We start from the raw sequence: 12,376 nt of genomic DNA, 5'->3' as shown, positions 1-12,376 counted from the left end.
TGCAGTTTATGTTTGAAAATATTATGATCTATTTTAGTGATGTGTTCATGTGAAGGTAATTCAAAAATATTTTCATTGACTAGTGTTTGATTTGATTTTTCAGATTAATCTTCTGACGAGGAGATATACATTTAATCTTTATTTAGAATTATATTATTTGAAATTATTGGTTTCTCTTTAAAAGAAAACATATCTTCATGAAAAGTAACATCTCGAGATGTAGTGATTTCTCCCGAATCAATTTGATAAACAAGATATCCTTTTTGGTTTGAAGGATATCCAATAAAAACACACTTTATGCCTCTATCTTGAAACTTTGACTTGATTGATAGATGATTTGTAATATAACAAAGACTACTAAAAACTTTTAGATTGTTATAGTCAAATCCAGTTTGAGTGGGCATATAAAAAGGTGTTTTCCATTTTAAAACATATGTAGGCCTTCTATTTATAAAATATGTAGCAATAAGTATAAATAATGACCAAAAATTAATTCGCACACTAGAATGTTTCAGTAAAGATTTTACAATTTGTGTTAAATGTTTGTGTTTACGCTCCATAACTCCATTTATTGTGGAGTATAAACACATGTCTTTTGATGAATTATTCTCATACTATTAAAACGTTCAGAACATTTAGCAATTAACAAATTATGTTCCATTTGTCACTTCTCACTGTTTTAACACTATTATTCAAATGATTTTCAACCATGAGAAGAAATTTTTTAATATTATTAAATACAAGATTTTTGTATTTAAGAAAAAAAGTCCATGTGTATCTTGAAAAATCATCTACTGTTTTAAGCATATATATAGTTGTGTTTGTCAAAGACTCTTCTTTATAAGGACCCCATAGATCAATGTGTATAAATTCAAATATGTCTTTTTAAAAGGACAAACTACTTTGAAAAGACATTCTATGAAACTTTGTAATTGGACAAGTTGAACAATGAGACATTTTATTTGCTAAAAGAGAAAATATAATTTTCAAGACTTTATTAGATGGATGCCCACATCTTTGGTGCATCATTGCAAACTCACTAACATTGAAGGATTTTTAGAAACAATGTCTACTTTTTCTTTATCGAAATCATTTAAAGAAGAAAAGAAAAAAAAATTTCCAACTCTCTTTCCAATTTCATAGATTGTATTTTGATCATGGCCCTGCAACACACAATTATTTTCAGAAAAAGTGTAGGTTATCTTATTATCTCTTCTTAGTTTTGTTACTGAAATGAGGTTATATTTGAAATCTGGTGTAATAAGTACTTCACTAATGGATTTGGAAGATCCATACACAAAGTATAAAAATTTATTTTGTTCCAACTTATGTATTTGTGTAAAATGATTCATATTATTACATATGTGACTGCTAGCACCTGAGTCTATCAGCCACATATTCTTTCATTTCTCTAAATGATTTAGGCTCATGCTTAATTCAATAACTATAAAAACATAATTAGTAGACTTGCCTGCTTCAAAGTTTATGGTCTTTCCTTTTAAATTTTCTGCTCCATTTGAAGTTCCTACTCCTTTTACATTCATCCTCATTTCTTTAAGCAGTCTCTGAATTGCTTTAAATTCTCCTTCATAGATTTATGTTGTTGCATCTTCATATCAGAAAATGGTGTGTTTACTGTATATACTACATTTCTTTTCTTTGGATTTTCCTACTATTCAGGCTAGCCCAGAATTCTGAAACATTGTTCTTTGGTATGCCCTCTCATCCTACAATGATTAATTACACACTTTGTTCTTGTTATTCTGCCTTCCATCAACAGGTCTCCTTGTCTTCTTCATAGGTTCTCCATTTGAATTCACAAACATGGCCGAATGATGCTCATGATTTTGAATATTAATTTGTCTTTTCTTCTCAAAATTGAGTAGGATAGTGAAGGCTTTTTAAACATTTGGTAGATGGTCCATCATGAGTATAGAATCTTTAATGTTCTCAAAAGAGTCATCAATGCCTAATAAGAACAAGTATAAATTGATATTTTCATAATCCACTATCACTTATTTTTCTAGTTTACATCAAACATACGTGTCTATGTTACTTCTATCACAAGTGTAGTTTATGTGTGGTTGTAAATGCAGAAGTTTATCCCAATAAAGCCTAGTTTTCGAATAGTACTCTTCTAGGTCTAAGTTACCTTGTTGAATTATGTAGATGTTCTTCCTCAACTGATACTGCGTTGGCCCATTATTTCCTTCATAGCGTGCTGTGATTTTGTCCCATAATTGTTGTGAAGTAAGAGTGCTATGAAAATGGACATTATTCTTCTAATCAATAGTATTCATAATCCAAGTTATAACAGTTGCGTCGATCATCCTCCAAAGTATAGCTTCTTTGTTGTCACTCGGCATCTTACAAGAACCATCTATAAAACATGTCTTCATCTTGGCCAGAAGTCCTAATTGAACGCTCATGCTCCACTCAAAGTAGTTGAGCCTCGCAAGAAAAGTCGATGTAAGAACGATTGAAAAGATTCTCCTCCATGTAGATATAAAGGATTAGTACGATCACAATTTTTTTCTACCATTTGAAAGCGAAGAGAAGATGGATCTTGAACAATTTCTTCTACAAATGTGTTAGGGTTTTGATCCTCCACTAGTTGTTCAACGATACTCGAGTCTTGATGAAGTCTTGAATCAAATTTTTTAATAGTTAAGTGGTGTACCTTAGAATTAGGGCTCAGATCTTCTTTCGGTTCGTCTAGAAGATCGTCGTTATCATAATCGAACGAATCGTAGATTGATAAATCTTTTGTAGATTGTTTTCCCTTGCGCTCTGATACCATAATAAAACTTGAAGAATCAACATGAACTTGATGAATCAAGATAATATAGTAGAAATTTTAAAATATTATTGAGAAAAGTGAAGTGGTGATTAACACCAATGTTTGATACATAACAATGTTCATTTGCCCAATTCTTGTTTCAGTTGCAACAAAATATAAATTAGTCCTCAAAATATTACTTTCTATTTAAGTAAGGTATTACACATATTATACTTATTAATTATCTTTAAACTTTAATAAAATCATAAATAACAAATTATAATACTTATCTCAATACCCAGGACCGGTAAAAGTTGACCCAATGATAACCTAGGATCGAGCATCCTTAACACCCAGGACCGAAGAATGTTAATTCAAGGTTAACATAGGACCGAAGATTTTCGCACCCGATTAAGGATTTCAATACCTGACCGAGAGCTGCCTATACTTAGGACCGAGGATTTCCACATCCGATCAAGGGTCATTAGCACCCCAACTGAGAGTTCCCGCACCTCAATCGAGGGGTCCCGACCCAGGACCGACCCAGGACAGATCAAAGTCGCACATAGGACCGAGAACATTAGTCTTAGTGGTCGGTTTGGTTTCACTTTTAAATTTTTAAAATAATTTTTATAATTTTAAAAACTCAAACCATTTTCTAAAAATCTAGAAAATTAGAAAATTGTTTTAAAATATTTTTTAAAATATGTTCATACAAAATATTTGTATAAAGGCATGTATGAAATTTATTTTTAATCTCTAATATTTTTAAACTGATATTCTTTAAGTACATGTTTTACTAATTATCGACATCAGTCTCAAGTACAAGCATTTAGATAGGATTGTTACAATTTTAAATACACAATAAAACATGTGCATGTATAAAACCGAAAAAATAATTGGTTAAATAAAATATAATAAAACTAATTTTTCAAAAATCAAGACTTTATAAAATAGACATTATTTATAAAAAAAAATGCGTTGTAAACATATAATTTTATTGATTTTTATAATAACTCTTCTTATCAAATAAACAACCTTTTAAAATATTGAATTTTTTAGTCAAATTTTAATTTAATTATTTTTAATTTAAAATATTATTTAAAATTTGATCAAAATTAATTATTATTATAATTAATTTCACAATGTGATATCTATAAAAATCAAAACATAAATAATAAAAATAACTTTTAATTTCTAATAAATATAATTTTATTATTATATTTTCAATTGATAAAATTTAGAAGCTATATTATTCTTTAAATTGAATACACTCTACATAATTTTCCTTATTAAGTTTTCAAGTTCAAATTTTAAAATTAATGATATTAAAATAAATAAAAAACTATATATAGAGTTTTTAAAAAATATTAAACTAATATAATTTATTTAATTTATAATATTTCCGTATAATAGTAATGGAAAATTTAACTAAGAAAAACTAATTAATAAACTTAAATAATAAAATAAATTTAAACTAAATATTTCTTGATTATGTTTGAATTATGATTACATGGCTATTTTTTCTCACCCGTTACTAGCTCTATAAATTTGCCATATAAAAACAACTAGCCATTTACTTCAGACATTGCATTTCATTGGACTATATTTTTTTTAATTAATGGATAACTAGAACGACACTGAAATCCAACAAATACTGTCCTAGGCCATTTCATTACAGTTAATGAAATTGTATATTTTCATTTTTAACATACCAAAAATCCAACAAATACTGTCCTAGGCCATTTCAGTTGCAACACACCTGCAAAACGCAGGAAAAAGTCTTATTATCGTCGGGTTTCTAGAGCAAACAAAATCCACATTCAACGTAATGCCCTCAAATCACACTAAACCAAACAAAGGTAATGTAGTAGACATGAAGAAATTGATCAAGATGTTGAATATCTTAATTCTTACCTGACATTGTTCCCTTTGCCTTGAAAGAATCCTGCTTTGAATTACCAAAAAGCTTGATAAACCTCTTCTTGGAAAAGATCCATTCATTTCTTGGCCCAAATGATAGAACATAATGTAATGGTGTAGACATGAAGCAATTGATCAAGATATTGAATATGATCAACTTTTTCTAAATCTCAATGGGTGGAAAAGAGATTGATAGTATAAGAGATTGAGAGAGACATGAGACTAGGATGCCAAATAAATTCAATCTTAAATTAACGAGCAATTATAATAAAAGTTTATAGCAATTACAAACTTTTATTAAGAAGGAATTATTGCATCTAACCACAATTCATACCAAACCTATCTACATATGTACATGTATAAATTGATATAATTTGATGTACATGTTCAAATAGATATAATTTGTTTATTGATTTGGGGATTAGATTTAAAATCAAGTCTCCTTAAATTCTTGTAATGGGCTACCAGAAATGATGGGGAATGGTCTTTTCTCCGAAGGAGCAACTCTTGATTGAGAGTCGGAGATGTTTCCTATGGAAGAATAAGAAAACAATATGAAAAGGTTAATGAAGATGAATAATGACAGTGGAGGCATTAATTTTTGGCTAATGATTGAACCAAAAGTGTTCAAATCACAGATAAACAAACCCCAACAAATAACCCTTCATTTGAACAAGAAAACCTTAACCCTTTAAATAACCAATAACTCTTAAACACCCAATAATCCTTTTCGAGACAAATAATCCCTTTATTTTGTGGCCAATGACATTTTTGAAACCATGTAAATCCTTTTAAGCCAAGTAACCGAATTGTAGCCATAACTCTTCCGAACCAATAACCCGACATTAACCGAGTACCTTTATGAATCAATAACCTAATATCTCTTTTGTAATCAAGTACACCATTGAACCCATGTAACCCAATTGAGACTAAATAACCCTTTTGTAGCCAAGAAACCTATTTGTACCAATTAACCAAGTATCCAAAAGAAACCATATGAACAATCATTAGGAACCTACTAGTATAACATCAACAAACCCTTCATAAAGTAACCATTTGTTACTAAAAGCTCATATGAACTAAACATCCAATACCACAGAAAAATCAAAACCAGAAACCTGAACAAATTGCATAAGTTCTTCACTACTGACTGAACAAATTCCTTCCTACCATTACCAATGACAACAGTGTTGACGGCCCTTCAACCACATGGAGGAAACCCTAGCTCTCTTTCCTTTTTTTTAGTAGAAAACAAAACTAGAAGGAAGATAGTAAATGCACAGGCACGAGGATTATGCTCTCACCTTTGGGGTTAGGGTTTCATATACCAAGAAAGATACTATAGACGAGATAGTCTATAACAAGTGTCTATCAATAATGTAAGCTAGCTACACTATTTATACTAATCACTAAGTAATTAGGTTAATCGGCCTGGCCCACTAACGTTGATACCCTAGTTCGTAACAGTGACCGGGTAGCAATGAAGCCATGTTTATTATTGTTGGATGATTACAATAATTGAAAATAGCTATGATTCCAAGTGAAGATGCTAAGTTGAGAAGAAGACACTGTAATAAGGACGAAGATGGAGTTTGTATGTTTTGATTCACATGGTATTGTTTTTATACATGTACATACATATAACTTCCACATTTTATTCTGCAGAAATATCCATGATATCATAATATTATTAAAAAAATGGATACAAATTCTTGTTTGCTACCTAGTATTGGCAATAGGTCTGAAAAGTATCCAACACTATCAAATTTAGATCTTTGTACCTGTCGAAGAAAGAAGATCCTTTATTTTGAGATTATATTTAAAATCAAATCTCCTTAATTCTTATAATCTTCCTTAATCAGATATCCTTAATTCTTTTAATCCGACATAATCAGATCTCCTCAATTCTTGCAATCTTATTTTTGACTCACAAAATCTACTTCTATGACAGTTTTATAATCTATTAACCCACATGCATCAAGACATGTAAAACAAGCTGGTTGAAGATAACTAAAAGATACCCAATATAAACTGAAAGGCAAAAGAATCATCTTTTCAGACAATATTGACACTCAAACAGAAGACTGAAACTGCACAAAAAATAATCTAGCTGCCCAAATTCTTACCATTGATGCTAGAATCAAAAGACATTGATCTTTTTCAAAAACTTCAAATTCAACCTTTAACAGGGGTTTCAGTTTAGAACAAGTCTCAAAACCAAGTTCTTGATTATGAAACCCAAAGGAGGACAAATTATCATTTTTTTCTATTATAAGCATAAGACACTGAAGGATTCATCCCTGCTGGCTAGTTTTACTCTGGAACAAAAATTCTATTTATATTCTTTTCTATAACATTCACTAAATTTTAAATAATCATTTTTCCTTCAAATTAAGTAAAGTTATAATTCTATGTAACCACAAGATTGTGAACAAGAATGTCAAAACAGTAAATATAAAATAAAGCTCAAAAGCTTGCAAAAGATCATATTATATTTTGTCAGCAAGCAGAAGATGATAAGTATTAGGTATACTGTTCTACCAAGATTTAATCTATAAAATCAACTTGAAAATTGACATTATACACATTATCTCTACCTCAAATGTCTCTAAAAAAATCTCTTCGCATATCAGCCATTCTGGCTTCCAATTCCTCAAGTCGCCGTTCAACAGCAATGACCCGAGCCTCCATTGCCTGAACTGCTTCGGCGTAAGGCCTTACTTCAATACGGTTTGGTATATTTGTCGGTTTGATAATAAATCTCTTAACAGATGAGGATGTTAGCTTAGTTGTAGTTCCCATTAGGTTAATTCAACTGCATTCCAGAAAGAAAACACAACTTAAGAAAATATGAAGCAGAAACACTTTCAAAGTGACTCTTCAAGAAATGAACATGATAACTGGATACTGAAAAACACTCAAAATAAACAAACAATTGGGAATCGGAAACAAATTTCTTTATCTTTAGGAGAAAATATAGAAGTAATGAAGAAGTATGGAAAGAGGTTCAATAATGTGCCATTGAGAGATCTGGAACAAAGTAACTATCCCATTCCAGAATGAATTACTTTGATAGATTCATTTCCATGTGTTTAAAAAACATTTGTTCTTCACTAATATTAATAAAAGGATTTTCATACACTAAAAAAACAGTTTTCTTGCCATTTTAGATATTCATATAAAGAAGAAAATTTTAGGTATTCATCCAGAACAACAAGTACAGTAGTTGTAAAAGAGAAGAAAAGAAGTTTACAGAATTCTCCAGCATCAGAGAGGCCAAGAAAGACATCATCATTTTAACCTATAACAGAGTCATCTCACCCTAGGGTATGAAAGCTTTAGATATTTAAATGCGTATACATTTGTTTTATCCATGAAAACAATTAATAAGAGAGTTGTTATGACAAAATCTGAATGAGAATGAACGAAATCTGATCCATTGTGAAGAGAAAACTGGAGAGGAAAGGGCTTGTATAGACAACGAAATATGACAATCAGAAATTGATAGAAAATTAACCAAAACAAAAGAAAAGAAAACCTAGGGAAATCATTTCACGAAGCGGGCAACCTAAGTCGCTCCATTTTCAAGCATCGAGATGTTAAAGAATCAATCAATTCTAGTCCAGCAGAGTACATGGAATAGTAAAAAACTAGGGCTAATCAACATAAAGAAAAAGAAGAAGAAGAATACCAGTGCGTTCTACGAACTGCGAATCTTCTCTCTCTCTCTCAAATGAAAATTCGAAAACTCCCAAGTCTCAGACCCCCCTTTCTCATATAAATTTTGGGAAAGCCCCCAAACTGATAAGGTCTTGTTTGTTTGGGATTCTTCTTGAAAATAATCATTTTTTTTTTGTTAAATTAATTTTATTTAAAACATCTAATACTAATTCATTATTAAAATAATTTTTAATCCATTTTAATTTTCTAAATTGTAGAAGATTGTGTTGAGATAAGTATGCCAAAAGAAGTAGAAATCAATACAAAACAAATTGCAAAAGTAATGAAAATTTTTGTATGAATCAATTTATATATGTTAACCCTTTAGAAATGACAAATAAAACATAGTTAGATTTGCAAAATTTAATATTGAATGTTAAACAATATTAATAAATGATAACATGTGAAATGAGGACAAGCTAACCTTTCCAAACAACAAATTAAATGTCAAAGGTTAGATTCTCGCTAATAATGATTTGTAATATTATGGCATGTTGTATTAACTAATGATATTTTTTATTTTATTTAATAATAATTATTAAATATTGTTTCCATAGTTAAAATTAGGATGAGAAAAAATTACCGATATTACAAGTTTATATTGAAAATACCGTACCGCAGTATATTGAAAATATTTATTTTTAAGATATACCGAAAAAAAATGTAAGGTATTGTACCGATACAAAAAATATTTGTAAGATAAAAATATGAAATTTTCAAAATTTTGGTATATCGAGATATACCAAAATAATATTTATAAATTAATATATATATATATATATATATATATATAATACTTATAAGGTAATAAATAGATTTAATATTAATTTAATTATAGAAATATATTTTTTTTTAAATCAAATCAAAATATAATTATACTGTAATATTAATCGATATATTATATTAAAAAAATTTAAGAAATTAAAAGTAATGTCATATTTCTATCGTAATTTTTTTTTTCCGAGTTGGGTTTCAACCTACCCGAGCCCCTACATAGATTCGTCTCTGGATAGTGACATCAAATCTTTTTTACGAGCTTTGTTTTTACTTAAAGACAATATAATGAATGTATTGGATATTTTATAAATTTTTTTAATGAAAGTTAAAATTCTATATTTATTGTATTAATAAGAAAGTACATTGAAATTATTGATATTAAACCGTTTCATTTTGTATGGTGTTCTAGATCGATGTAAGCTTCTAAAAACTTCCTAGGTTAATAGGGAAACGGTAAAATCCACTGTAAGTCTTCATTCATAGTATACTTTATGATTTGAATAAAACCTAAGCTTTTGCATTTTTTATTCATATACATTTCATGTTTGTTATTTAACTTGAATGGTTGATTTGATATCATCCTAAATGTTATTTTTCAGCTCTTTGCTTATTTCAAATGGTTTAAAACTTCATTAATCGAAAATGTGCAATTTGTGTTCTTGAGTAGTAGCTTAGAAACACTTTAAAAGTTGATTGAAAAATGTCATATACTTTTGGAAGCATTGATTTAAACTTTAAAATAATTTCAATTTATTTTATATTTTTAAAAAACTCTATGATTTTTTATTAGTTAATGATTTTATGATGGTGAATCATCACTAGTAGAAATAGGGTTATTAACGACCAACATTAGTGATGACGAACATACGCCGTGATAAATAAATATTATTAGTGTTGACGACCATTCCATCATGGTTAATAATATTTATTAGTGTCGACGATGTAACACCGACGTTGATAAAAAAATATCAGCCACCACTAGTAGAGAAAAAGGGCATTCGGTAACGAATTTCGGTAACGATGGTATAAAGTTGTTACTGAAAATTTTTATTAATAACGGTTTTATAGCGCCGTTATTGATAAATATATATCAATAACGGCTTTTGATAGGATCAATGCAATCAATAGAGACGGGGGTCTGACTATTGTTAGCAACTTCGGATAAACGGATTGATAGAAATCATGTTAGGGATTAATATCACTTTCTATTCTTCGCAAACCTTCACAAACTCTTGAAATAATTCAAGTGCGGAACTGTTTGTTTGTGTTTGAAGTTTTGAACCATTGAATGATGAAAGACATAAGGTAAAGAACACAACAAGTTGTTTATGGATGTTCAGAGCTAACTCTCCTACGTCACCCCTTCTTCCAACAACCGAAAGGATTTCACTAAACTTCTTTGAATCAAATACAACTTACTGAATAGCTAACACTCTGTTGAACAGAACAAACTCTGTTCAACTTACAATATGATCAATAATATCTCTCAGTTAAACAATGTTTTTTATTCTCTCTTGAACTTAAAAAATGATGTACAATCAGTAAGTGCAAGAGTAATGAGTAAGAAGAATTCAATTCGATAATCGGTAGACCGAGAGATTCGGCCGTTGTCCTTGAGCATCTATTTGTAGTAGAAGGACAACAACGGTCGAATCTTCTGCATGGACACGTGACATGCGCCCATAGGATGGCCGCCTAAAGGACATAGTACAACAGACTCTGTGCTCATGGAACGTGGCCATACTGAACGGTAGTGCGCCGAATATCCTTCTAGAACTGTCATGTACTGAACAAGTAGTGGGAAGAATATTCGCCTACATGACCTTCATTCATTTGATGCAAATAGCTGGCGTACTGGACTGCAAGAGAAAGTGGAGCAGGAGTAGCGTACGACTAGTTGATCGTGGTCTGTATGCTAACTTCAAACGGCTACTGAAACGAGGCATTAGACGTGCTCCATTAGACGCCAACATCTAACAGCGAGTTCCATTAGACCACCAAGTCTAATGGAGTTAGACTGCAACGTCTAACTTCACATTCCATTAGACTACCACGTCTAACTACATATCACTTCAGACTAATTTAAAGGAGTTAGACGCCAACGTCTAACTACGTGTCTGTTAGACTTGCACATCTAACTACGTATCTGTTAGACTGGCATGTCTAACTACGTATTTGTTAATCTTGCACGTCTAACTACGTATCTGTTAGACTTGCACGTCTAATTAATTACGTATCTATTAGACTGACACGTCTAACTACGTATCTGTTAGACTGACACGTCTAACTACGTATCTGTTAGACTAGCACGTCTAATTACGTATCTGTTAGATTGACACGTCTAACTACGTATCTGTTAGACTTAGGGATGACAATGGGTACCTGTATACCCGATACCCGTGGTTACCCGATGGTCGGGTTCTGGTTCGGGTATTTTAAATCGGGGTCGGGGATGGGGACTGAAAATGATTACCCGATCGGGTTCGAGTTCGGGGATGGGGAGTGTGCAAAACCCAAATCCGATACCCGAAATATTAATATTGAATATATATATATTAAAAATTAAATTGACTTTTCAAATTTCAAATCAATACTATCATTATAAATTTACATTAAATATATTAATTAATTAATTATACTAACACTCAACCACCCACTCCGTAACCATAATTAATTTAATTTATATTCCCCATGACTCTTAATCTTCCTTTCCTTAATAACAAAAATTTTCCTTCTTTATTCATTTCTTATTTTAAAGATTAACATCTCTTATCTCTCTTTTGTTTCAACATTTTCTCTAATTTTTGTTGAACTTCTCTCTAATTCTTGTTGAAGTTCATCTATGTATATTGTTCAACTTCTACAATATAACTATACAAGTAAGTAATATTTTCATATGTATTTTTAATATTTAGTATTTAGTATATTTAGAAAATAATAAATAAAAATTTATATTTTAATCGGGTAATGGGGTACCCGTCGGGTATCGGATACCCGACAATCGGGGATGGGGATACAAATAGATATATCCGTCGGGTTCGGGGTCGGGGATAGGTAATAAAATAAAAATCAGGTTCAGGGATGGGTACTTCACTACCTGGCGGGTAGGGTACCCGTTTCCATCCCTAGTTAGACTGGCACGTCTAACTATGTATTTGTTAGATTGACACGTCTAAT

General features: G+C 30.5%; 1 long non-coding RNA gene across 4 annotated transcripts; it reads right to left on the bottom strand.

Moving 5' to 3' along the window:
* Window positions 1-4,303: 4,303 nt before the first annotated feature.
* On the bottom strand, window positions 4,304-8,488 carry LOC124928989. Of its 4 annotated transcripts, XR_007098673.1 has the most exons (4): window positions 8,394-8,488; window positions 7,300-7,517; window positions 4,697-4,785; window positions 4,304-4,541 (listed from the first exon to the last, which is right to left on the bottom strand). It is a non-coding gene; the product is annotated as an uncharacterized LOC124928989 (long non-coding RNA). The 4 variants fall into 4 exon arrangements; XR_007098667.1 differs by lacking the exon at window positions 4,697-4,785; XR_007098666.1 differs by lacking the exons at window positions 4,304-4,541; window positions 4,697-4,785 and adding an exon at window positions 4,939-5,233.
* Between the last annotated feature and the right edge of the window lie 3,888 nt (window positions 8,489-12,376).

This window comes from Impatiens glandulifera, chromosome 1 (genome assembly GCF_907164915.1).
Source record: "Impatiens glandulifera chromosome 1, dImpGla2.1, whole genome shotgun sequence".
In the NCBI taxonomy this organism is placed as follows: Eukaryota; Viridiplantae; Streptophyta; class Magnoliopsida; order Ericales; family Balsaminaceae; genus Impatiens; species Impatiens glandulifera.
The sequence above is the reverse complement of the archived record's forward strand: the minus strand, read 5'-3'. Positions and strand labels throughout refer to the sequence as shown.